Raw genomic sequence first — 25,323 nt, 5'->3', positions numbered from 1 at the left:
GCTGATGAGGATTATGAATCCGAAACCGGTCCCAGGATGCTTGTTTCCGGTCCAGGGAAGACATGGCTTGGCAGTTCGGGCTGGACTGTTCCCATGAGGCACAGGGTCAGACTGATTTGCATATAGCCATGTCTGAACTGGGGTGGCCGAGTGAGCTAAAGAATGGTGATGGATTAAACCCAGATCAGTTACCTGGGGGTGAGTGTTTGATTTGCTCAAACGCTCCGTCCATCATCCCCTTTTGTATCGCTTTGTTTGCCCTAAGTGTGGCAGGGTATGCTCAGACGTGAGTCCCTTGCTCACTTGGCCACTGGATTCAAGATAGCCTGGCTGATGAGGATTATGAATCCGAAACCGGTCCCAGGATGCTTGTTTCCGGCCCAGGGAAGACATGGCTTGGCAGTTCGGGCTGGACTGTTCCCATGAGGCACAGGGTCAGACTGATTTGCATATAGCCATGTCTGAATTGGGGTGGCCGAGTGAGCTAAAGAATGGTGATGGATTAAACCCAGATCAGTTGACTGGGGGTGAGTGTATGATTTGCTCAAACGCTCCGTCCATCATCCCCTTTTGTATCGCTTTGTTCGCCCTAAGTATGGCAGGGTATGCTCACACGTGAGTCCCTTGCTCACTTGGCCACTGGATTTAAGATAGCCTGGCTGATGAGGATTATGAATCCGAAACCGGTCCAAGGATGCTTGTTTCCGGTCCAGGGAAGACATGGCTTGGCAGTTCGGGCTGGACTGTTCCCATGAGGCACAGGGTCAGACTGATTTGCATATAGCCATGTCTGAACTGGGGTGGCCGAGTGAGCTAAAGAATGGTGATGGATTAAACCCAGATCAGTTGACTGGGGGTGAGTGTTTGATTTGCTCAAACGCTCCGTCCATCATCCCCTTTTGTATCGCTTTGTTCGCCCTAAGTGTGGCAGGGTATGCTCAGACGTGAGTCCCTTGCTCACTTGGCCACTGGATTCAAGATAGCCTGGCTGATGAGGATTATGAGTCCGAAACCGGTCCCAGGATGCTTGTTTCCGGTCCAGGGAAGACATGGCTTGGCAGTTCGGGCTGGACTGTTCCCATGAGGCACAGGGTCAGACTGATTTGCATATAGCCATGTCTGAACTGGGGTGGCCGAGTGAGCTAAAGAATGGTAATGGATTAAACCCAGATCAGTTGACTGGGGGTGAGTGTTTGATTTGCTCAAACGTTCCGTCCATCATCCCCTTTTGTATCGCTTTGTTCACCCTAAGTGTGGCAGGGTATGCTCAGACGTGAGTCCCTTGCTCACTTGGCCACTGGATTCAAGATAGCCTGGCTGATGAGGATTATGAATCCGAAACCGGTCCCAGGATGCTTGTTTCCGGTCCAAGGAAGACATGGCTTAGCAGTTCGGGCTGGACTGTTCCCATGAGGCACAGGGTCAGACTGATTTGCATATAGCCATGTCTGAACTGGGGTTGCCGATTGAGCTAAAGAATGGTGATGGATTAAACCCAGATGAGTTGACTGGGGGTGAGTGTTTGATTTGCTCAAACGCTCCGTCCATCATCCCCTTTTGTATCGCTTTGTTCACCCTAAGTGTGGCAGGGTATGCTCAGACGTGAGTCCCTTGCTCACTTGGCCACTGGATTCAAGATAGCCTGGCTGATGAGGATTATGAATCCGAAACCGGTCCCAGGATGCTTGTTTCCGGTCCAGGGAAGACATGGCTTGGCAGTTCGGGCTGGACTGTTCCCATGAGGCACAGAGTCAGACTGATTTGCATATAGCCATGTCTGAACTGGGGTGGCCGAGTGAGCTAAAGAATGGTGATGGATTAAACCCAGATCCGTTGACTGGGGGTGAGTGTTTTATTTGCTCAAACGCTCAGTCCATCATCCCCTTTTGTATCGCTTTGTTCGCCCTAAGTGTGGCAGGGTATGCTCAGACGTGAGTCCCTTGCTCACTTGGCCACTGGATTCAAGATAGCCTGGCTGATGAGGATTATGAGTCCGAAACCGGTCCCAGGATGCTTGTTTCCGGTCCAGGGAAGACATGGCTTGGCAGTTCGGGCTGGACTGTTCCCATGAGGCACAGGGTCAGACTGATTTGCATATAGCCATGTCTGAACTGGGGTGGCCGAGTGAGCTAAAGAATGGTAATGGATTAAACCCAGATCAGTTGACTGGGGGTGAGTGTTTGATTTGCTCAAACGTTCCGTCCATCATCCCCTTTTGTATCGCTTTGTTCACCCTAAGTGTGGCAGGGTATGCTCAGACGTGAGTCCCTTGCTCACTTGGCCACTGGATTCAAGATAGCCTGGCTGATGAGGATTATGAATCCGAAACCGGTCCCAGGATGCTTGTTTCCGGTCCAAGGAAGACATGGCTTAGCAGTTCGGGCTGGACTGTTCCCATGAGGCACAGGGTCAGACTGATTTGCATATAGCCATGTCTGAATTGGGGTGGCCGAGTGAGCTAAAGAATGGTGATGGATTAAACCCAGATCAGTTGACTGGGGGTGAGTGTATGATTTGCTCAAACGCTCCGTCCATCATCCCCTTTTGTATCGCTTTGTTCGCCCTAAGTATGGCAGGGTATGCTCACACGTGAGTCCCTTGCTCACTTGGCCACTGGATTTAAGATAGCCTGGCTGATGAGGATTATGAATCCGAAACCGGTCCAAGGATGCTTGTTTCCGGTCCAGGGAAGACATGGCTTGGCAGTTCGGGCTGGACTGTTCCCATGAGGCACAGGGTCAGACTGATTTGCATATAGCCATGTCTGAACTGGGGTGGCCGAGTGAGCTAAAGAATGGTGATGGATTAAACCCAGATCAGTTGACTGGGGGTGAGTGTTTGATTTGCTCAAACGCTCCGTCCATCATCCCCTTTTGTATCGCTTTGTTCGCCCTAAGTGTGGCAGGGTATGCTCAGACGTGAGTCCCTTGCTCACTTGGCCACTGGATTCAAGATAGCCTGGCTGATGAGGATTATGAATCCGAAACCGGTCCCAGGATGCTTGTTTCCGGTCCAGGGAAGACATGGCTTGGCAGTTCGGGCTGGACTGTTCCCATGAGGCACAGGGTCAGACTGATTTGCATATAGCCATGTCTGAACTGGGGTGGCCGAGTGAGCTAAAGAATGGTGATGGATTAAACCCAGATCAGTTGACTGGGGGTGAGTGTTTGATTTGCTCAAACGCTCCGTCCATCATCCCCTTTTGTATCGCTTTGTTTGCCCTAAGTGTGGCAGGGTATGCTCAGACGTGAGTCCCTTGCTCACTTGGCCACTGGATTCAAGATAGCCTGGCTGATGAGGATTATGAATCCGAAACCGGTCCCAGGATGCTTGTTTCCGGCCCAGGGAAGACATGGCTTGGCAGTTCGGGCTGGACTGTTCCCATGAGGCACAGGGTCAGACTGATTTGCATATAGCCATGTCTGAATTGGGGTGGCCGAGTGAGCTAAAGAATGGTGATGGATTAAACCCAGATCAGTTGACTGGGGGTGAGTGTTTGATTTGCTCAAACGCTCCGTCCATCATCCCCTTTTGTATCGCTTTGTTCGCCCTAAGTATGGCAGGGTATGCTCACACGTGAGTCCCTTGCTCACTTGGCCACTGGATTTAAGATAGCCTGGCTGATGAGGATTATGAATCCGAAACCGGTCCAAGGATGCTTGTTTCCGGTCCAGGGAAGACATGGCTTGGCAGTTCGGGCTGGACTGTTCCCATGAGGCACAGGGTCAGACTGATTTGCATATAGCCATGTCTGAACTGGGGTGGCCGAGTGAGCTAAAGAATGGTGATGGATTAAACCCAGATCAGTTGACTGGGGGTGAGTGTTTGATTTGCTCAAACGCTCCGTCCATCATCCCCTTTTGTATCGCTTTGTTCGCCCTAAGTGTGGCAGGGTATGCTCAGACGTGAGTCCCTTGCTCACTTGGCCACTGGATTCAAGATAGCCTGGCTGATGAGGATTATGAATCCGAAACCGGTCCCAGGATGCTTGTTTCCGGTCCAGGGAAGACATGGCTTGGCAGTTCGGGCTGGACTGTTCCCATGAGGCACAGGGTCAGACTGATTTGCATATAGCCATGTCTGAACTGGGGTGGTCGAGTGAGCTAAAGAATGGTAATGGATTAAACCCAGATCAGTTGACTTGGGGTGAGTGTTTGATTTGCTCAAACGCTCCGTCCATCATCCCCTTTTGTATCGCTTTGTTCGCCCTAAGTGTGGCAGGGTATGCTCAGACGTGAGTCCCTTGCTCACTTGGCCACTGGATTCAAGATAGCCTGGCTGATGAGGATTATGAATCCGAAACCGGTCCCAGGATGCTTGTTTCCGGTCCAAGGAAGACATGGCTTGGCAGTTCGGGCTGGACTGTTCCCATGAGGCACAGGGTCAGACTGATTTGCATATAGCCATGTCTGAACTGGGGTTGCCGATTGAGCTAAAGAATGGTGATAGATTAAACCCAGATCAGTTGACTGGGGGTGAGTGTTTGATTTGCTCAAACGCTCCGTCCATCATCCCCTTTTGTATCGCTTTGTTCACCCTAAGTGTGGCAGGGTATGCTCAGACGTGAGTCCCTTGCTCACTTGGCCACTGGATTCAAGATAGCCTGGCTGATGAGGATTATGAATCCGAAACCGGTCCCAGGATGCTTGTTTCCGGTCCAGGGAAGACATGGCTTGGCAGTTCGGGCTGGACTGTTCCCATGAGGCACAGAGTCAGACTGATTTGCATATAGCCATGTCTGAACTGGGGTGGCCGAGTGAGCTAAAGAATGGTGATGGATTAAACCCAGATCCGTTGACTGGGGGTGAGTGTTTTATTTGCTCAAACGCTCCGTCCATCATCCCCTTTTGTATCGCTTTGTTCGCCCTAAGTGTGGCAGGGTATGCTCAGACGTGAGTCCCTTGCTCACTTGGCCACTGGATTCAAGATAGCCTGGCTGATGAGGATTATGAATCCGAAACCGGTCCCAGGATGCTTGTTTCCGGTCCAGGGAAGACATGGCTTGGCAGTTCGGGCTGGACTGTTCCCATGAGGCACAGGGTCAGACTGATTTGCATATAGCCATGTCTGAACTGGGGTGGCCGAGTGAGCTAAAGAATGGTGATGGATTAAACCCAGATCAGTTGACTGGGGGTGAGTGTTTGATTTGCTCAAACGCTCCGTCCATCATCCCCTTTTGTATCGCTTTGTTCGCCGTAAGTGTGGCAGGGTATGCTCAGACGTGAGTCCCTTGCTCACTTGGCCACTGGATTCAAGATAGCCTAGCTGATGAGGATTATGAATCCGAAACCGGTCCCAGGATGCTTGTTTCCGGTCCAGGGAAGACATGGCTTGGCAGTTCGGGCTGGACTGTTCCCATGAGGCACAGGGTCAGACTGATTTGCATATAGCCATGTCTGAACTGGGGTGGCCAAGTGAGCTAAAGAATGATGATGGATTAAACCCAGATCAGTTGACTGGGGGTGAGTGTTTGATTTGCTCAAACGCTCCGTCCATCATCCCCTTTTGTATCGCTTTGTTCGCCCTAAGTGTGGCAGGGTATGCTCAGACGTGAGTCCCTTGCTCACTTGGCCACTGGATTCAAGATAGCCTGGCTGATGAGGATTATGAATCCGAAACCGGTCCCAGGATGCTTGTTTCCGGTCCAGGGAAGACATGGCTTGGCAGTTCGGGCTGGACTGTTCCCATGAGGCACAGGGTCAGACTGATTTGCATATAGCCATGTCTGAACTGGGGTGGCCGAGTGAGCTAAAGAATGGTGATGGATTAAACCCAGATCAGTTACCTGGGGGTGAGTGTTTGATTTGCTCAAACGCTCCGTCCATCATCCCCTTTTGTATCGCTTTGTTTGCCCTAAGTGTGGCAGGGTATGCTCAGACGTGAGTCCCTTGCTCACTTGGCCACTGGATTCAAGATAGCCTGGCTGATGAGGATTATGAATCCGAAACCGGTCCCAGGATGCTTGTTTCCGGCCCAGGGAAGACATGGCTTGGCAGTTCGGGCTGGACTGTTCCCATGAGGCACAGGGTCAGACTGATTTGCATATAGCCATGTCTGAATTGGGGTGGCCGAGTGAGCTAAAGAATGGTGATGGATTAAACCCAGATCAGTTGACTGGGGGTGAGTGTATGATTTGCTCAAACGCTCCGTCCATCATCCCCTTTTGTATCGCTTTGTTCGCCCTAAGTATGGCAGGGTATGCTCACACGTGAGTCCCTTGCTCACTTGGCCACTGGATTTAAGATAGCCTGGCTGATGAGGATTATGAATCCGAAACCGGTCCAAGGATGCTTGTTTCCGGTCCAGGGAAGACATGGCTTGGCAGTTCGGGCTGGACTGTTCCCATGAGGCACAGGGTCAGACTGATTTGCATATAGCCATGTCTGAACTGGGGTGGCCGAGTGAGCTAAAGAATGGTGATGGATTAAACCCAGATCAGTTGACTGGGGGTGAGTGTTTGATTTGCTCAAACGCTCCGTCCATCATCCCCTTTTGTATCGCTTTGTTCGCCCTAAGTGTGGCAGGGTATGCTCAGACGTGAGTCCCTTGCTCACTTGGCCACTGGATTCAAGATAGCCTGGCTGATGAGGATTATGAGTCCGAAACCGGTCCCAGGATGCTTGTTTCCGGTCCAGGGAAGACATGGCTTGGCAGTTCGGGCTGGACTGTTCCCATGAGGCACAGGGTCAGACTGATTTGCATATAGCCATGTCTGAACTGGGGTGGCCGAGTGAGCTAAAGAATGGTAATGGATTAAACCCAGATCAGTTGACTGGGGGTGAGTGTTTGATTTGCTCAAACGTTCCGTCCATCATCCCCTTTTGTATCGCTTTGTTCACCCTAAGTGTGGCAGGGTATGCTCAGACGTGAGTCCCTTGCTCAATTGGCCACTGGATTCAAGATAGCCTGGCTGATGAGGATTATGAATCCGAAACCGGTCCCAGGATGCTTGTTTCCGGTCCAAGGAAGACATGGCTTAGCAGTTCGGGCTGGACTGTTCCCATGAGGCACAGGGTCAGACTGATTTGCATATAGCCATGTCTGAACTGGGGTTGCCGATTGAGCTAAAGAATGGTGATGGATTAAACCCAGATGAGTTGACTGGGGGTGAGTGTTTGATTTGCTCAAACGCTCCGTCCATCATCCCCTTTTGTATCGCTTTGTTCACCCTAAGTGTGGCAGGGTATGCTCAGACGTGAGTCCCTTGCTCACTTGGCCACTGGATTCAAGATAGCCTGGCTGATGAGGATTATGAATCCGAAACCGGTCCCAGGATGCTTGTTTCCGGTCCAGGGAAGACATGGCTTGGCAGTTCGGGCTGGACTGTTCCCATGAGGCACAGAGTCAGACTGATTTGCATATAGCCATGTCTGAACTGGGGTGGCCGAGTGAGCTAAAGAATGGTGATGGATTAAACCCAGATCCGTTGACTGGGGGTGAGTGTTTTATTTGCTCAAACGCTCAGTCCATCATCCCCTTTTGTATCGCTTTGTTCGCCCTAAGTGTGGCAGGGTATGCTCAGACGTGAGTCCCTTGCTCACTTGGCCACTGGATTCAAGATAGCCTGGCTGATGAGGATTATGAGTCCGAAACCGGTCCCAGGATGCTTGTTTCCGGTCCAGGGAAGACATGGCTTGGCAGTTCGGGCTGGACTGTTCCCATGAGGCACAGGGTCAGACTGATTTGCATATAGCCATGTCTGAACTGGGGTGGCCGAGTGAGCTAAAGAATGGTAATGGATTAAACCCAGATCAGTTGACTGGGGGTGAGTGTTTGATTTGCTCAAACGTTCCGTCCATCATCCCCTTTTGTATCGCTTTGTTCACCCTAAGTGTGGCAGGGTATGCTCAGACGTGAGTCCCTTGCTCACTTGGCCACTGGATTCAAGATAGCCTGGCTGATGAGGATTATGAATCCGAAACCGGTCCCAGGATGCTTGTTTCCGGTCCAAGGAAGACATGGCTTAGCAGTTCGGGCTGGACTGTTCCCATGAGGCACAGGGTCAGACTGATTTGCATATAGCCATGTCTGAATTGGGGTGGCCGAGTGAGCTAAAGAATGGTGATGGATTAAACCCAGATCAGTTGACTGGGGGTGAGTGTATGATTTGCTCAAACGCTCCGTCCATCATCCCCTTTTGTATCGCTTTGTTCGCCCTAAGTATGGCAGGGTATGCTCACACGTGAGTCCCTTGCTCACTTGGCCACTGGATTTAAGATAGCCTGGCTGATGAGGATTATGAATCCGAAACCGGTCCAAGGATGCTTGTTTCCGGTCCAGGGAAGACATGGCTTGGCAGTTCGGGCTGGACTGTTCCCATGAGGCACAGGGTCAGACTGATTTGCATATAGCCATGTCTGAACTGGGGTGGCCGAGTGAGCTAAAGAATGGTGATGGATTAAACCCAGATCAGTTGACTGGGGGTGAGTGTTTGATTTGCTCAAACGCTCCGTCCATCATCCCCTTTTGTATCGCTTTGTTCGCCCTAAGTGTGGCAGGGTATGCTCAGACGTGAGTCCCTTGCTCACTTGGCCACTGGATTCAAGATAGCCTGGCTGATGAGGATTATGAGTCCGAAACCGGTCCCAGGATGCTTGTTTCCGGTCCAGGGAAGACATGGCTTGGCAGTTCGGGCTGGACTGTTCCCATGAGGCACAGGGTCAGACTGATTTGCATATAGCCATGTCTGAACTGGGGTGGCCGAGTGAGCTAAAGAATGGTAATGGATTAAACCCAGATCAGTTGACTGGGGGTGAGTGTTTGATTTGCTCAAACGTTCCGTCCATCATCCCCTTTTGTATCGCTTTGTTCACCCTAAGTGTGGCAGGGTATGCTCAGACGTGAGTCCCTTGCTCACTTGGCCACTGGATTCAAGATAGCCTGGCTGATGAGGATTATGAATCCGAAACCGGTCCCAGGATGCTTGTTTCCGGTCCAAGGAAGACATGGCTTAGCAGTTCGGGCTGGACTGTTCCCATGAGGCACAGGGTCAGACTGATTTGCATATAGCCATGTCTGAACTGGGGTTGCCGATTGAGCTAAAGAATGGTGATGGATTAAACCCAGATCAGTTGACTGGGGGTGAGTGTTTGATTTGCTCAAACGCTCCGTCCATCATCCCCTTTTGTATCGCTTTGTTCACCCTAAGTGTGGCAGGGTATGCTCAGACGTGAGTCCCTTGCTCACTTGGCCACTGGATTCAAGATAGCCTGGCTGATGAGGATTATGAATCCGAAACCGGTCCCAGGATGCTTGTTTCCGGTCCAGGGAAGACATGGCTTGGCAGTTCGGGCTGGACTGTTCCCATGAGGCACAGAGTCAGACTGATTTGCATATAGCCATGTCTGAACTGGGGTGGCCGAGTGAGCTAAAGAATGGTGATGGATTAAACCCAGATCCGTTGACTGGGGGTGAGTGTTTTATTTGCTCAAACGCTCCGTCCATCATCCCCTTTTGTATCGCTTTGTTCGCCCTAAGTGTGGCAGGGTATGCTCAGACGTGAGTCCCTTGCTCACTTGGCCACTGGATTCAAGATAGCCTGGCTGATGAGGATTATGAGTCCGAAACCGGTCCCAGGATGCTTGTTTCCGGTCCAGGGAAGACATGGCTTGGCAGTTCGGGCTGGACTGTTCCCATGAGGCACAGGGTCAGACTGATTTGCATATAGCCATGTCTGAACTGGGGTGGCCGAGTGAGCTAAAGAATGGTAATGGATTAAACCCAGATCAGTTGACTGGGGGTGAGTGTTTGATTTGCTCAAACGTTCCGTCCATCATCCCCTTTTGTATCGCTTTGTTCACCCTAAGTGTGGCAGGGTATGCTCAGACGTGAGTCCCTTGCTCACTTGGCCACTGGATTCAAGATAGCCTGGCTGATGAGGATTATGAATCCGAAACCGGTCCCAGGATGCTTGTTTCCGGTCCAAGGAAGACATGGCTTAGCAGTTCGGGCTGGACTGTTCCTATGAGGCACAGGGTCAGACTGATTTGCATATAGCCATGTCTGAACTGGGGTTGCCGATTGAGCTAAAGAATGGTGATGGATTAAACCCAGATCAGTTGACTGGGGGTGAGTGTTTGATTGGCTCAAACGCTCCGTCCATCATCCCCTTTTGTATCGCTTTGTTCACCCTAAGTGTGGCAGGGTATGCTCAGACGTGAGTCCCTTGCTCACTTGGCCACTGGATTCAAGATAGCCTGGCTGATGAGGATTATGAATCCGAAACCGGTCCCAGGATGCTTGTTTCCGGTCCAGGGAAGACATGGCTTGGCAGTTCGGGCTGGACTGTTCCCATGAGGCACAGAGTCAGACTGATTTGCATATAGCCATGTCTGAACTGGGGTGGCCGAGTGAGCTAAAGAATGGTGATGGATTAAACCCAGATCCGTTGACTGGGGGTGAGTGTTTTATTTGCTCAAACGCTCCGTCCATCATCCCCTTTTGTATCGCTTTGTTCGCCCTAAGTGTGGCAGGGTATGCTCAGACGTGAGTCCCTTGCTCACTTGGCCACTGGATTCAAGATAGCCTGGCTGATGAGGATTATGAATCCGAAACCGGTCCCAGGATGCTTGTTTCCGGTCCAGGGAAGACATGGCTTGGCAGTTCGGGCTGGACTGTTCCCATGAGGCACAGGGTCAGACTGATTTGCATATAGCCATGTCTGAACTGGGGTGGCCGAGTGAGCTAAAGAATGGTGATGGATTAAACCCAGATCAGTTGACTGGGGGTGAGTGTTTGATTTGCTCAAACGCTCCGTCCATCATCCCCTTTTGTATCGCTTTGTTCGCCCTAAGTGTGGCAGGGTATGCTCAGACGTGAGTCCCTTGCTCACTTGGCCATTGGATTCAAGATAGCCTGGCTGATGAGGATTATGAATCCGAAACCGGTCCCAGGATGCTTGTTTCTGGTCCAGGGAAGACATGGCTTGGCAGTTCGGGCTGGACTGTTCCCATGAGGCACAGGGTCAGACTGATTTGCATATAGCCAGTTCTGAACTGGGGTGGCCGAGTGAGCTAAAGAATGGTGATGGATTAAACCCAGATCAGTTGACTGGGGGTGAGTGTTTGATTTGCTCAAACGCTCCGTCCATCATCCCCTTTTGTATCGCTTTGTTTGCCCTAAGTGTGGCAGGGTATGCTCAGACGTGAGTCCCTTGCTCACTTGGCCACTGGATTCAAGATAGCCTGGCTGATGAGGATTATGAATCCGAAACCGGTCCCAGGATGCTTGTTTCCGGCCCAGGGAAGACATGGCTTTGCAGTTCGGGCTGGACTGTTCCCATGAGGCACAGGGTCAGACTGATTTGCATATAGCCATGTCTGAATTGGGGTGGCCGAGTGAGCTAAAGAATGGTGATGGATTAAACCCAGATCAGTTGACTGGGGGTGAGTGTTTGATTTGCTCAAACGCTCCGTCCATCATCCCCTTTTGTATCGCTTTGTTCGCCCTAAGTATGGCAGGGTATGCTCACACGTGAGTCCCTTGCTCACTTGGCCACTGGATTTAAGATAGCCTGGCTGATGAGGATTATGAATCCGAAACCGGTCCAAGGATGCTTGTTTCCGGTCCAGGGAAGACATGGCTTGGCAGTTCGGGCTGGACTGTTCCCATGAGGCACAGGGTCAGACTGATTTGCATATAGCCATGTCTGAACTGGGGTGGCCGAGTGAGCTAAAGAATGGTGATGGATTAAACCCAGATCAGTTGACTGGGGGTGAGTGTTTGATTTGCTCAAACGCTCCGTCCATCATCCCCTTTTGTATCGCTTTGTTCGCCCTAAGTGTGGCAGGGTATGCTCAGACGTGAGTCCCTTGCTCACTTGGCCATTGGATTCAAGATAGCCTGGCTGATGAGGATTATGAATCCGAAACCGGTCCCAGGATGCTTGTTTCTGGTCCAGGGAAGACATGGCTTGGCAGTTCGGGCTGGACTGTTCCCATGAGGCACAGGGTCAGACTGATTTGCATATAGCCAGTTCTGAACTGGGGTGGCCGAGTGAGCTAAAGAATGGTGATGGATTAAACCCAGATCAGTTGACTGGGGGTGAGTGTTTGATTTGCTCAAACGCTCCGTCCATCATCCCCTTTTGTATCGCTTTGTTTGCCCTAAGTGTGGCAGGGTATGCTCAGACGTGAGTCCCTTGCTCACTTGGCCACTGGATTCAAGATAGCCTGGCTGATGAGGATTATGAATCCGAAACCGGTCCCAGGATGCTTGTTTCCGGCCCAGGGAAGACATGGCTTTGCAGTTCGGGCTGGACTGTTCCCATGAGGCACAGGGTCAGACTGATTTGCATATAGCCATGTCTGAATTGGGGTGGCCGAGTGAGCTAAAGAATGGTGATGGATTAAACCCAGATCAGTTGACTGGGGGTGAGTGTTTGATTTGCTCAAACGCTCCGTCCATCATCCCCTTTTGTATCGCTTTGTTCGCCCTAAGTATGGCAGGGTATGCTCACACGTGAGTCCCTTGCTCACTTGGCCACTGGATTTAAGATAGCCTGGCTGATGAGGATTATGAATCCGAAACCGGTCCAAGGATGCTTGTTTCCGGTCCAGGGAAGACATGGCTTGGCAGTTCGGGCTGGACTGTTCCCATGAGGCACAGGGTCAGACTGATTTGCATATAGCCATGTCTGAACTGGGGTGGCCGAGTGAGCTAAAGAATGGTGATGGATTAAACCCAGATCAGTTGACTGGGGGTGAGTGTTTGATTTGCTCAAACGCTCCGTCCATCATCCCCTTTTGTATCGCTTTGTTCGCCCTAAGTGTGGCAGGGTATGCTCAGACGTGAGTCCCTTGCTCACTTGGCCACTGGATTCAAGATAGCCTGGCTGATGAGGATTATGAATCCGAAACCGGTCCCAGGATGCTTGTTTCCGGTCCAGGGAAGACATGGCTTGGCAGTTCGGGCTGGACTGTTCCCATGAGGCACAGGGTCAGACTGATTTGCATATAGCCATGTCTGAACTGGGGTGGCCGAGTGAGCTAAAGAATGGTAATGGATTAAACCCAGATCAGTTGACTGGGGGTGAGTGTTTGATTTGCTCAAACGCTCCGTCCATCATCCCCTTTTGTATCGCTTTGTTCGCCCTAAGTGTGGCAGGGTATGCTCAGACGTGAGTCCCTTGCTCACTTGGCCACTGGATTCAAGATAGCCTGGCTGATGAGGATTATGAATCCGAAACCGGTCCCAGGATGCTTGTTTCCGGTCCAAGGAAGACATGGCTTGGCAGTTCGGGCTGGACTGTTCCCATGAGGCACAGGGTCAGACTGATTTGCATATAGCCATGTCTGAACTGGGGTTGCCGATTGAGCTAAAGAATGGTGATAGATTAAACCCAGATCAGTTGACTGGGGGTGAGTGTTTGATTTGCTCAAACGCTCCGTCCATCATCCCCTTTTGTATCGCTTTGTTCACCCTAAGTGTGGCAGGATATGCTCAGACGTGAGTCCCTTGCTCACTTGGCCACTGGATTCAAGATAGCCTGGCTGATGAGGATTATGAATCCGAAACCGGTCCCAGGATGCTTGTTTCCGGTCCAGGGAAGACATGGCTTGGCAGTTCGGGCTGGACTGTTCCCATGAGGCACAGAGTCAGACTGATTTGCATATAGCCATGTCTGAACTGGGGTGGCCGAGTGAGCTAAAGAATGGTGATGGATTAAACCCAGATCCGTTGACTGGGGGTGAGTGTTTTATTTGCTCAAACGCTCCGTCCATCATCCCCTTTTGTATCGCTTTGTTCGCCCTAAGTGTGGCAGGGTATGCTCAGACGTGAGTCCCTTGCTCACTTGGCCACTGGATTCAAGATAGCCTGGCTGATGAGGATTATGAATCCGAAACCGGTCCCAGGATGCTTGTTTCCGGTCCAGGGAAGACATGGCTTGGCAGTTCGGGCTGGACTGTTCCCATGAGGCACAGGGTCAGACTGATTTGCATATAGCCATGTCTGAACTGGGGTGGCCAAGTGAGCTAAAGAATGATGATGGATTAAACCCAGATCAGTTGACTGGGGGTGAGTGTTTGATTTGCTCAAACGCTCCATCCATCATCCCCTTTTGTATCGCTTTGTTCGCCCTAAGTGTGGCAGGGTATGCTCAGACGTGAGTCCCTTGCTCACTTGGCCACTGGATTCAAGATAGCCTGGCTGATGAGGATTATGAATCCGAAACCGGTCCCAGGATGCTTGTTTCCGGTCCAGGGAAGACATGGCTTGGCAGTTCGGGCTGGACTGTTCCCATGAGGCACAGGGTCAGACTGATTTGCATATAGCCATGTCTGAACTGGGGTGGCCGAGTGAGCTAAAGAATGGTGATGGATTAAACCCAGATCAGTTACCTGGGGGTGAGTGTTTGATTTGCTCAAACGCTCCGTCCATCATCCCCTTTTGTATCGCTATGTTCGCCCTAAGTGTGGCAGGGTATGCTCAGACGTGAGTCCCTTGCTCACTTGGCCACTGGATTCAAGATAGCCTGGCTGATGAGGATTATGAATCCGAAACCGGTCCCAGGATGCTTGTTTCCGGTCCAGGGAAGACATGGCTTGGCAGTTCGGGCTGGACTGTTCCCATGAGGCACAGGGTCAGACTGATTTGCATATAGCCATGTCTGAACTGGGGTGGCCAAGTGAGCTAAAGAATGATGATGGATTAAACCCAGATCAGTTGACTGGGGGTGAGTGTTTGATTTGCTCAAACGCTCCATCCATCATCCCCTTTTGTATCGCTTTGTTCGCCCTAAGTGTGGCAGGGTATGCTCAGACGTCAGTCCCTTGCTCACTTGGCCACTGGATTCAAGATAGCCTGGCTGATGAGGATTATGAATCCGAAACCGGTCCCAGGATGCTTGTTTCCGGTCCAGGGAAGACATGGCTTGGCAGTTCGGGCTGGACTGTTCCCATGAGGCACAGGGTCAGACTGATTTGCATATAGCCATGTCTGAACTGGGGTGGCCGAGTGAGCTAAAGAATGGTGATGGATTAAACCCAGATCAGTTACCTGGGGGTGAGTGTTTGATTTGCTCAAACGCTCCGTCCATCATCCCCTTTTGTATCGCTATGTTCGCCCTAAGTGTGGCAGGGTATGCTCAGACGTGAGTCCCTTGCTCACTTGGCCACTGGATTCAAGATAGCCTGGCTGATGAGGATTATGAATCCGAAACCGGTCCCAGGATGCTTGTTTCCGGTCCAGGGAAGACATGGCTTGGCAGTTCGGGCTGGACTGTTCCCATGAGGCACAGGGTCAGACTGATTTGCATATAGCCATGTCTGAACTGGGGTGGCCGAGTGAGCTAAAGAATGGTGATGGATTAAACCCAGATCAGTTGACTGGGGGTGAGTGTTTGATTTGCTCAAACGCTCCATCCATCATCCCCTTTTGTATCGCTTTGTTCGCCGTAAGTGTGGCAGGGTATGCTCAGACGTGAGTCCCTTGCTCACTTGGCCACTGGATTCAAGATAGCCTGGCTGATGAGGATTATGAATCCGAAACCGGTCCCAGGATGCTTGTTTCCGGTCCAGGAAAGACATGGCTTGGCAGTTCGGGCTGGACTGTTCCCATGAGGCACAGGGTCAGACTGATTTGCATATAGCCATGTCTGAACTGGGGTGGCCGATTGAGCTAAAGAATGGTGATGGATTAAACCCAGATCAGTTGACTGGGGGTGAGTGTTTGATTTGCTCAAACGCTCCATCCATCATCCCCTTTTGTATCGCTTTGTTCGCCCTAAGTGTGGCAGGGTATGCTCAGACGTGAGTCCCTTGCTCACTTGGCCACTGGATTCAAGATAGCCTGGCTGATGAGGATTATGAATCCGAAACCGGTCCCAGGATGCTTGTTTCCGGTCCAGGGAAGACATGGCTTGGCAGTTCGGGCTGGACTGTTCCCATGAGGCACAGGGTCAGACTGATTTGCATATAGCCATGTCTGAACTGGGATGGCCGAGTGAGCTAAAGAATGGTGATGGATTAAACCCAGATCAGTTGACTGGGGGTGAGTGTTTGATTTGCTCAAACGCTCCGTCCATCATCCCCTTTTGTATCGCTTTGTTCGCCCTAAGTGTGGCAGGGTATGCTCAGACGTGAGTCCCTTGCTCACTTGGCCACTGGATTCAAGATAGCCTGGCTGATGAGGATTATGAATCCGAAACCGGTCCCAGGATGCTTGTTTCCGGTCCAGGGAAGATATGGCTTGGCAGTTCGGGCTGGACTGTTCCCATGAGGCACAGGGTCAGACTGATTTGCATATAGCCATGTCTGAACTGGGGTGGCCGAGTGAGCTAAAGAATGGGGATGGATTAAACCCAGATCAGTTGACTGGGGGTGAGTGTTTGATGTGCTCAAACGCTCCGTCCATCATCCCCTTTTGTATCGCTTTGTTCGCCCTAAGTGTGGCAGGGTATGCTCAGACGTGAGTCCCTTGCTCACTTGGCCACTGGATTCAAGATAGCCTGGCTGATGAGGATTATGAATCCGAAACCGATCCCAGGATGCTTGTTTCCGGTCCAGGGAAGACAAGGCTTGGCAGTTCGGGCTGGACTGTTCCCATGAGGCACAGGGTCAGACTGATTTGCATATAGCCATGTCTGAACTGGGGTGGCCGAGTGAGCTAAAGAATGGTGATGGATTAAACCCAGATCAGTTGACTGGGGGTGAGTGTTTGATTTGCTCAAACGCTCCGTCCATCATCCCCTTTTTGTATCGTGTAATTAGGTCTGCAGCAATGGGACACCAAACCTCCATAACTCCTCTGGGAACTCCGCCATCAATTTGTCTGCTTGCGGCCACCGTGCCCTGAACTCTGCCATCTTAAGTCAAGAAAAAGTGTCACCCTCTGTATTATCTACACAGGTACATGTTTGGCAGCAAAATGCACGTTATGCAAGAGACACAGGCGAATAGGAGTCTTCAACAAACGCAGCAACAAAGGGCATTTCACGCTCTGATTATTAATTGGCATTACCGCAGACATACTGTCTGACCAAAAAATCACTCTTGTGTTCACCAAGGACGTCCCCCAAATGTGTAATGCAACAATGATGGGAAACAATTCTAGAAAGGTGACGTTGCATGTGAGCCCGGACGTAACCCATTCCGCTGGCCAATGCTTCATGCACCGCCGAGATCCCAACACTGCCCCAAAACCAATACTGCCCGCAAAATCCGTATAGAGGACTAACTCACTTTTGTCGCACGCTGGCTTCTGCCATAAAAGTGTTCCATTGAAGTTATCTAGGAAACCTCGTCATAACTCCAAATCCTCTCTGACGTCTGCTGACAACCTTGTGTGATGGTGCTTAGCCCGTAAGCCTGACATCGCTCTTGCTATGTTTTTTAAAAGACTCTCCCCATGGGAATCACTCTCAAGGCAAAGTTCAATTGGCCTACCAGGACCGGCAGCTGATGTAATGTAACCTTCTTGGCCGAGATGCAGGCGTTAACCACCTCCTGAAATGCCCTCACCTTCTCCTGCGGCAACCTACACTCTCCTGCCACTGAGTCAATTTCAATCCCCAGAAAACATAAACTGGTACTAGGGCATTCAGTCTTGTCTTCCATTTGGGGAAACCCCAATGCCTGGGCCAGATGCCGGAAACCTTGCAGCACCCTCCCATGCGCCTGACCACTCAGGAGATCCATGAACAAGAAGTCATCTAGATAATTTACTACATCATCTGATGACGCCAAGTCTTTCACCGCCCATTCCAGAAATCTGCTGAATGTCTCAAATACAGAGCATGCTATGGAACAACCCATGGCCATACACCAGTCCACAAAGAACTGACCCTCAAACATGAAACCCAGCAAGCGAGTATCATCTGGGTGAATGGGAAGAAGGCGGAAGTCAAACTCTATATCTGATTTAGCCATTAGCGCCACTTTGCCTAATCTCTGCAATTTTGCAATGGCCTCGTCAAAGGTGGTGTACCGCTCTGTGCATAGAGCCTGGTCCAAACCATCATTTACTGATAGCCCAATGGGGTGAGACAGATTGTGAATCAAACAAAATTTGCCCGGCTCTTTCTTTGGCACCAACCCCAGACACGAACACACTAAGGATTCACAAGGTGGGGAACTAAAAGGACCCGCCACCCTGCCCGCGAACACCTCCCCCATAATCTTGTCCCGTACCAACTCCCGCTGGCGGAGAAATGACTGTTGATTCTTTGGCGGGACTGATGAAGGGGGTGTGCGGGAAGGAATGCGGAACCAATCCTTGAACCTGTAATACAACATAGAAGCATCTTCTTGATTATTGTATTTACTGAGTAAGTGTGTGAGAACATGCATGTGGATTGGTGAAGGACTCTCGGGATTATTGCTCGGGCAGTATGCTCTCTTTGCTTGCCTTGTTTTTTAAAACACTTGAATTCTGGATGTCCCTGTCCCCCACAGAATGAGCAAATGTGTTTAAACTTACAGGTCGCCCCTTTGCTATATTCCTTTTTGTTGAACGGCCAACATGCCAATTTTTTATCTCCCAGAACTCTGTTGAATCGAAAGGACTGAGTTAACTTCCCAGGTGCCGGAGCCATATTAAACTCTGCATGCCAAATATTGATCTCTCTTTGGTCCCATGCTATCTCCGGCCTGACAGCTTTCATCTGCCTAAATTTAGTGTCGTACTGCATCCATGCAGACCCTTGAAACTCGGAAGCCGCATTGTGTATGAGGGACGTGTACCCGAACAACTGCGGCGCTAATGCTGGTGTCTCCTCAGTTAATATCGCCACATAAATACAAAACCCTGTCACCCAATTCCGCAAGAACCACTCAACCCACACTGTTTTTGGCTTGAACTCGCTCTCTTTACTTGTTTTTGGATGACTTGGGACCACCCCGACGCTGATCAAATCAAAAACGTTCACAAACTTCCCCCTGTGAATTGTGTCTCTTGTCTCTGATGGCACATGCCATGCAATCGCAGAAGAGGGGAAGGCGCTGTGGTAGAAGGCTGACCTACCCCCAGACCCGCCGTTACAGGAGTCCCCCCGTCTGTGCCCATACTTGAGCTGCCACCACCCCTTGTGTTCCTGTTACTGACAGTGGTCCGGTTGGTGGTATCATTTGTGCCCCTCCCAACACCACCGGGGACTGATGGGCAAAAGAGGACCCACACTTGAACACCCCTGAAGCTCCGGAAGGCACACCTGACCCATGCATTGGTGGTACCATCAACCCTGCCACATTTTCTGGGGGCTGCAGGGCCGCAGCGCTACCTGCCGCTTGTGACACTACTGGTGCACCCCCTACTTGTGGAGCCCCCACAGATGCTGCTGTTGTGGAGATTGCCATGATGCTCTGTCCCACCGCAACCACCGTCATATTGAGCACGGGCCCCTGTGCCGCTTGGTCTGTGCTACACGCGGCCAAGTCCTGACTGGATGACTCACCCCCCCCACAGTGGCCACTGTTGCAGCAGGTTGTATGGGCGACTTGTCCTGTTGCCCCTCTCTATATCGAGCAGGAGCTTTCCTCTGCTGTTTTGCCCTGCCGTCCGGCTGTTGCTCTGACCCGCCAGCCAACTTTTGAAGCGCCTCCTCCATGCCATGCCGCTTTGCTGCCTTCCACAGCTCATTCAGGGCATGAAAATCCTCCTGGGCCACTGGCTTCTGGGGAGTAGTGCGAGCGCGTTTAGATGCCATGTTAGAACCCGCTAGCGAAAACAAAAGACACCGTTATCTTTATAAACTTACCATAATGCCACCCCCAACACACTTTCTTAAGCTAACTGTTGTAATTGGGCGTTGAACTAGTATTAATGGGTGGAACCTTTACGCTGACCGCGCAAACCTGAATAAAATAACAGAGTATTGCTATCCCAAGAATTTGCTGGATTAAAATGCATCATTGATTTGGCACTTCCCTGTACACAATTTCAGGAGCCCTGGTAGTGCTACCTCCACCACCAATTTATTATTTTTTTTTTTACTTAAAAGTCCCACATGCCTGCGTGCATTAAGGCTCATTGGGCCTGTGCTATCCATCCTGCACAGTGCCCTTGCTACCTGATAACAGATGCAGTGCAGCACTTCCCAAGAGCAAGCAGAACCTTACTCTCGCACCATTGCACTTCCCAGCCCCAATTTCCATACCCCAAGCCGTTCCAGAACAGCACCCAGGGATCTGGCCATGCCCCCCTTCCTATCAGAGCGTTCAAGCATATCAGAGCGTTCACCAGATCCACAACATGCAGTAAGTGATCGCAAAGTTTGTCCTTAAATCATGCGCACACCGTGACCTCAGCAGTCGATACACCAACCCATCAAGACGCGCTCCCAGCAGACAAATCACTGCATGCGCCCATAAACGGAAACCAATGCGGTCCAGAATTGCAAGCATATACAAATGTACGAAGCAGTACATGTGCGCCAGTGATGTGAAGCAATCCCGAGCACCAGTGTTGTAAGGCAATCCGGAGCCCAATCGCTGAAGGCTGAAGCAGCTCCCGGACCTCACCAAGGTATCTGGCCATGCCCCCCCTTCATATCCGCGCGTTCAAGCACATCCGAGCGTTCTCCAGCTCTGCAACATGCATCGCGCGATCACCACAGCTTACCAACCAGAATTGCAAGTATTTACAACTGCACGTGAAATTAACCCGGTTGGCCGTAAGCGCCATAGTCGCTTCAGGGCCACAGGAACCCCCCGCCCCCAACATAACCATCATCCCGCAAATAACACACAGACACGATTGTTAAGATTGGGAAAATTTGCTGCAGGTTTATTGTTACATACAACATTATGTAATCACGGTGGGTTATCTTACGGGCAATCCAAGGGCAGGCCGCATTCTCGCCACCTGCCCGCCTGTTGAGCCAATCAGCACCGTGGCGAACCACCCAGCTGCTGACCATTATGGTAATACTACTCACGCCCCTTGCGGGGCGTATCTAGGCAAACCCCCGGTTGCACAGGCCCACAACCGCCCGAAGGACTACTGGGGCGCCGACTCGGATTCCTAGACCTCCCCTGAGGTTCTAGGTTAGGCTCTGGCACCCCTATGTGCCCGCTGAAGTACAGTGTTGCACCTCTCCGGTTCCGGATTGCCCTGTAACTCCGCCTGCAACGAAAAGGAAACACATTAAAAACTCCCTCAGGAGCCCCCCCTAGCTGACACTCTGGGTTAGAGGTAGGGAGGGAAAGAGTGTCCCGACGTGTCCACGCGACGTCCGGGGCGGCAAAGAGGCCACCAAGATGGCCCGAGGGAGAGATATACCCTCTTCCTGCCTGCCGCCCCCGGACGTGCGTCACCGGTCCGCCCACCTCCACCAGGCAAGTCTGCCCTGAGGGGGGGGGCTGACCCTAGCTGGCTAGGGGCGGGGCGGCCCTCCGCGACTAAGGGCCCGCCCTCCTGATGGCCACCGGGTGGCCTCGGGCAGGCGCAGATCCATCAGGAATCGGTCCACGCCCCTTTTTTCCGGTCGCGCAGATTCACCCCGAAAGAATGCTGCTACTGCATCCCTCCCTGCAATTAGCGGGAAGCTCGAGCCCAGCGGGATACGAGGATGTGAGCACGCCCCCTTGCATCCTCCAACTCACACCCTACACATTGCTGACCACGTCTAACATGCCCCCAATACAAAGTTTATCAGACACGGTCCCAAACCAGGAACCCACTTTGTTGTGTGCTACAATCCTGCAATCCAGCAATGCGGATGTGAACTGCGCCAAAGCCCCCGCATCTTGATGTGAAACCATTACACACATAATGCGACCCCTGCAGACGATGCCCCCCCCACTGAGATGCACTCCCAGCAGACAATTTCCATGCATGCCTAGGTGACCGTGAGCAAGTCGGAACTAGCGATGCCCCAGCCCACCGAGACGCGCTCCCAACCGTGAACTCAATTGTAACAAAACCCCATTGCGCCCACCGTGCCCTCGGCAGTCAATGCACCAACCCACGAGACGCGCTCCCCGCAGACAAATCAATGCATGGCAGCCTCAATTAGTAAACCGCTACCTGGTTGCCCGACTAACGGAGCAACCCCCGTCCCCTATCAACTGAAATAATCTCAAACCTACCAATATGAACCAAATACCTCAGATGAGAACACTACGCTGGCCCCCCAGAACCCACCGCTTTGCCCTCCTCGGGTCCGTCGACCGGAACCTGATGTCAGCACTCCCGCTGGTTTTTCCGGTGCTCTGCGGCTAGGGCCCCTGGAGAGAAAGAGGATGATCCCCTCGAGGCGTTTCCTTAAATACCATAATTTTTAGGTTGCGGTTTTGTTTCCTTGACCAAACCCAAACTGCTACGTCATTAGCTGGCCCCTTCCTCACAACAGACTCTCAGTGGGGGTGTTCGGTCATGTGGCGCAACTAAGGGCACCCCTCCTCTAGGCACGGGGGGCACCTGCTCAGAACCTTTCTTCTGCTGAAGTTAATTATACCATTCTTGAAAAAGTACTCCTAACCGTCTGTTGCAACTTTAATGAGTGGAGGACAATTTTTAAAAGCCTGTTTCTATTGTATTACTATACTCGCAGATTACAAGAACTTACAATAAATGAAGCCTTTGTAATGTGTTTGGAAAGATGTCAGCTTTAAGAACATTCACTTTACTGGAAATAAAAACGTATGTGCAAATGGTCCAGATGTAGCTTAGCAGCAGAGATTCTGCTTGCCAATTTCTAGTGCCTTTCAAACGTAACAAGGAAAGCCCTATCTTGCATGGAAATACCCTTATTTCATTCTGCAGTTTAACATCCTCAGATTGCAAATTTTCTCAAAAAGCTCCTCTACATTTCCCTACATGATACATTGACTCAGACTTAAAATGTTGAACTGTTGCCTCTATTTATTTTCTTTTGAATGGCCCTTTTCTAATCCTCCAACCCCTGCTTGCCTCCTTTCTTGGAGTACAGCATATTCTAAGTCGCAAACGCGACTGACTTAATTTTTTATTAATGTTTGTAGACAAATGGCCTACTCCTCATTGTAGGAAAGTACTTCTTTTGGCATGGCTACCCTCCCACACGTTTTGCCTGACTGTGATGCATCTTTGACTACTTGTGTACTAGGTTCCTGCTAACCAGGTTCCCAGTTCCTATGTTCTTTCCCAAAACTGTACCTTTGTTTTCACAATCGGCACACCTCTGGCACACATATAAGTCCCTTGTGAAAGGTAGCCTTAGTACCAAGGGCCTTGTGACCAGAGAGGATCTATAGCATGTGTTGTGCCACCCTAAGAGACCCCTCATCAAACACATACACACTGCCATTGCAGCCTGCGTGTTTTGGTGCAGATAAAAGTGAAGAGTCAACATGACATCCATCCATATGTGTCAGGTCTATCAGCACTGCAAGAGGCATAGGTATGTCACCCCTATAGCAGTCTTTACAGCCCTAAGGTAGGATGCACTATACCTCATGTGAAAGCATGACTGCATGAGGAGATATACCGCCGTAGTGTCTGAGTCAATTCTTAGACATTATAAGTGCACTGTGAAGTCATACTGTGTACATGGGCTGGGAGCTTGTCACAACGAGTTCCACATATCCATCATGGCTTCACCGAATTACAAGACATTTGGTACCAAACATTTCAGATTAATGACCCCACACTGATGCCAGTGTTGGATTAATTAAGAAATGCACTCAGAGGGCACCTCAGAGGTGCCCCCTGTAAACCTACCAAACCACTAGTGTGTGTCTGACTAGACCACACCATCCTGCCATCTCCAGCCAAGATTCTGACCCCTGAGGTGGGAGCCTTTTGTTCTTGTGGGTCAGAAACAAAGCCTGCTCTGGGTGGAGGTGCTTCACACCTACAGCAAACAGGAACAGCAAAAAATGGTGTTGAGGCTCAAAGGCTCCCTGCCCTATGTTATGCTGACCAAGGCCTTTCCCGCTAGTGCAAATGCCTGCCCACTTGACCAAGCCCCACTTTTGGCGGCAAGGTCGGTGGCAAAATTAATAAACATGAAAGAGATGTCCCATCTCTGTCAGAACCACCCCTAAGGTGCCCTGAGCTGAAGTGACAACCTCCTTTGAAAATCCTCCATATTGTCTTGGAGGATCCTAGCCAATTGGGTTAGGGGTATGTCCCCCTCCCCAGTGGGAGTAGACATACAAAGGGTATAGTCAACGTATAGGTATGTAGCTAATTGGCTACAATCTTCTAACAGTTGTAATGCCCCTAATGTGAGTATTTAGGGGCACCCCTGAACCTTAATCTTCAGATTACCGCTGACCTTCGAAGAAGAGGACAAAGAAGGGCACTGCAGCAGCAAAGACTAAAGACGCCAAATACTGAAATGAGTAAGTGCCTTCTGTGAATACCAAAATGAGTGAGTGCCTTCTGTGAATACCAAATGGTAGTAAGTTTAGGATTTTGTCTTAAGTTAGTTCTGTGAATCGGGCCCTGTGTCCCGATGCTCCGGCACACCCCAACTTACCTGTGCAGATGTAGGTTCCTTTCATCCAACCTCCTGGCCTGAGGATGCAGCCTTTTTCTGACTTCAAAATTCTGAATTTGGTTGCATTGGGTACCCAGCGCTACGTCCGCACTCTGCAGCTGGCAGCCCCTCTGCTGCTGAGGGCAGTAGGTTTGGTGCTGCCTTGTTGCCCTCCCTGTGCTTACCTTAACCACTGGAGACTGGGTCCCAAAACCATACTACTCACATGCAAGTAGTCCCACTCCGATTGTCTCCTTTCTCCATTGGTCAACATTGGCACCAGATCCTGAGTTTGACCTCTGCACCCGGCAGCCCCAGTGCCGCTGGTGGTGCAGTGAATTCACTTGCCTGAACCTTGCCTGGTACTGACTCTGCATCTAAAATCTCAATATTGTAAATCGTTTACTTACCTGTATATTACTGATTTTGTTTCCTCCCATAGGATAGAATTGTACAGATTGAAAAATGCACTGTGTCCACTTTTTACATTGAAAAACAGTGATATTGCAAAACTTATTTTACTGCAACAAAATATATTTGGTTCTATCAAATAAATATACTGAATATAATATTTTTACAAACCACTGGTCTCAGATTTAGTCATTGAGTGCGTGAAATCATATCTTGCCTGTGTTTGTACAACAATTGTCTAGCACTTCCCTCTGATAAGCCTAACTGCTCGCCCACACTACCCTCTAGAGAGAGCATTAGTATTATCTACTTGAGGCTCTGTAATGCCTCTGGAGATCCACTGGACTCTGTGCATACCATATCTCATTTTTTTATAGTATATACAGAGACAGCTTCCTACACTCATGTAACAGTGGAAACTAGGAAGATCGTGATTCAAGTTTTAGTGACATCAAATTTGAATTACGCTAATAGCCTGTAGCTAGGCCTACCCGACTATCTCACTTAGTGTC

At 50.7% G+C, this 25,323-nt stretch overlaps 1 protein-coding gene across 3 annotated transcripts in view; it reads left to right on the top strand.

The window, feature by feature from the left end:
- The window catches only part of LOC144791743 (zinc metalloproteinase-disintegrin-like lachestatin-1), a 4,387,327-nt gene that overhangs the window by 3,617,824 nt on the left and 744,180 nt on the right, over positions 1-25,323 (top strand). The gene's annotated exons all lie outside the window — the stretch shown is intronic.

Source organism: Lissotriton helveticus, chromosome 11 (assembly GCF_964261635.1).
Source record: "Lissotriton helveticus chromosome 11, aLisHel1.1, whole genome shotgun sequence".
In the NCBI taxonomy this organism is placed as follows: Eukaryota; Metazoa; Chordata; class Amphibia; order Caudata; family Salamandridae; genus Lissotriton; species Lissotriton helveticus.
Note: the sequence above shows the minus strand (reverse complement) of the source record. Positions and strands in the feature narration are given on the sequence as shown.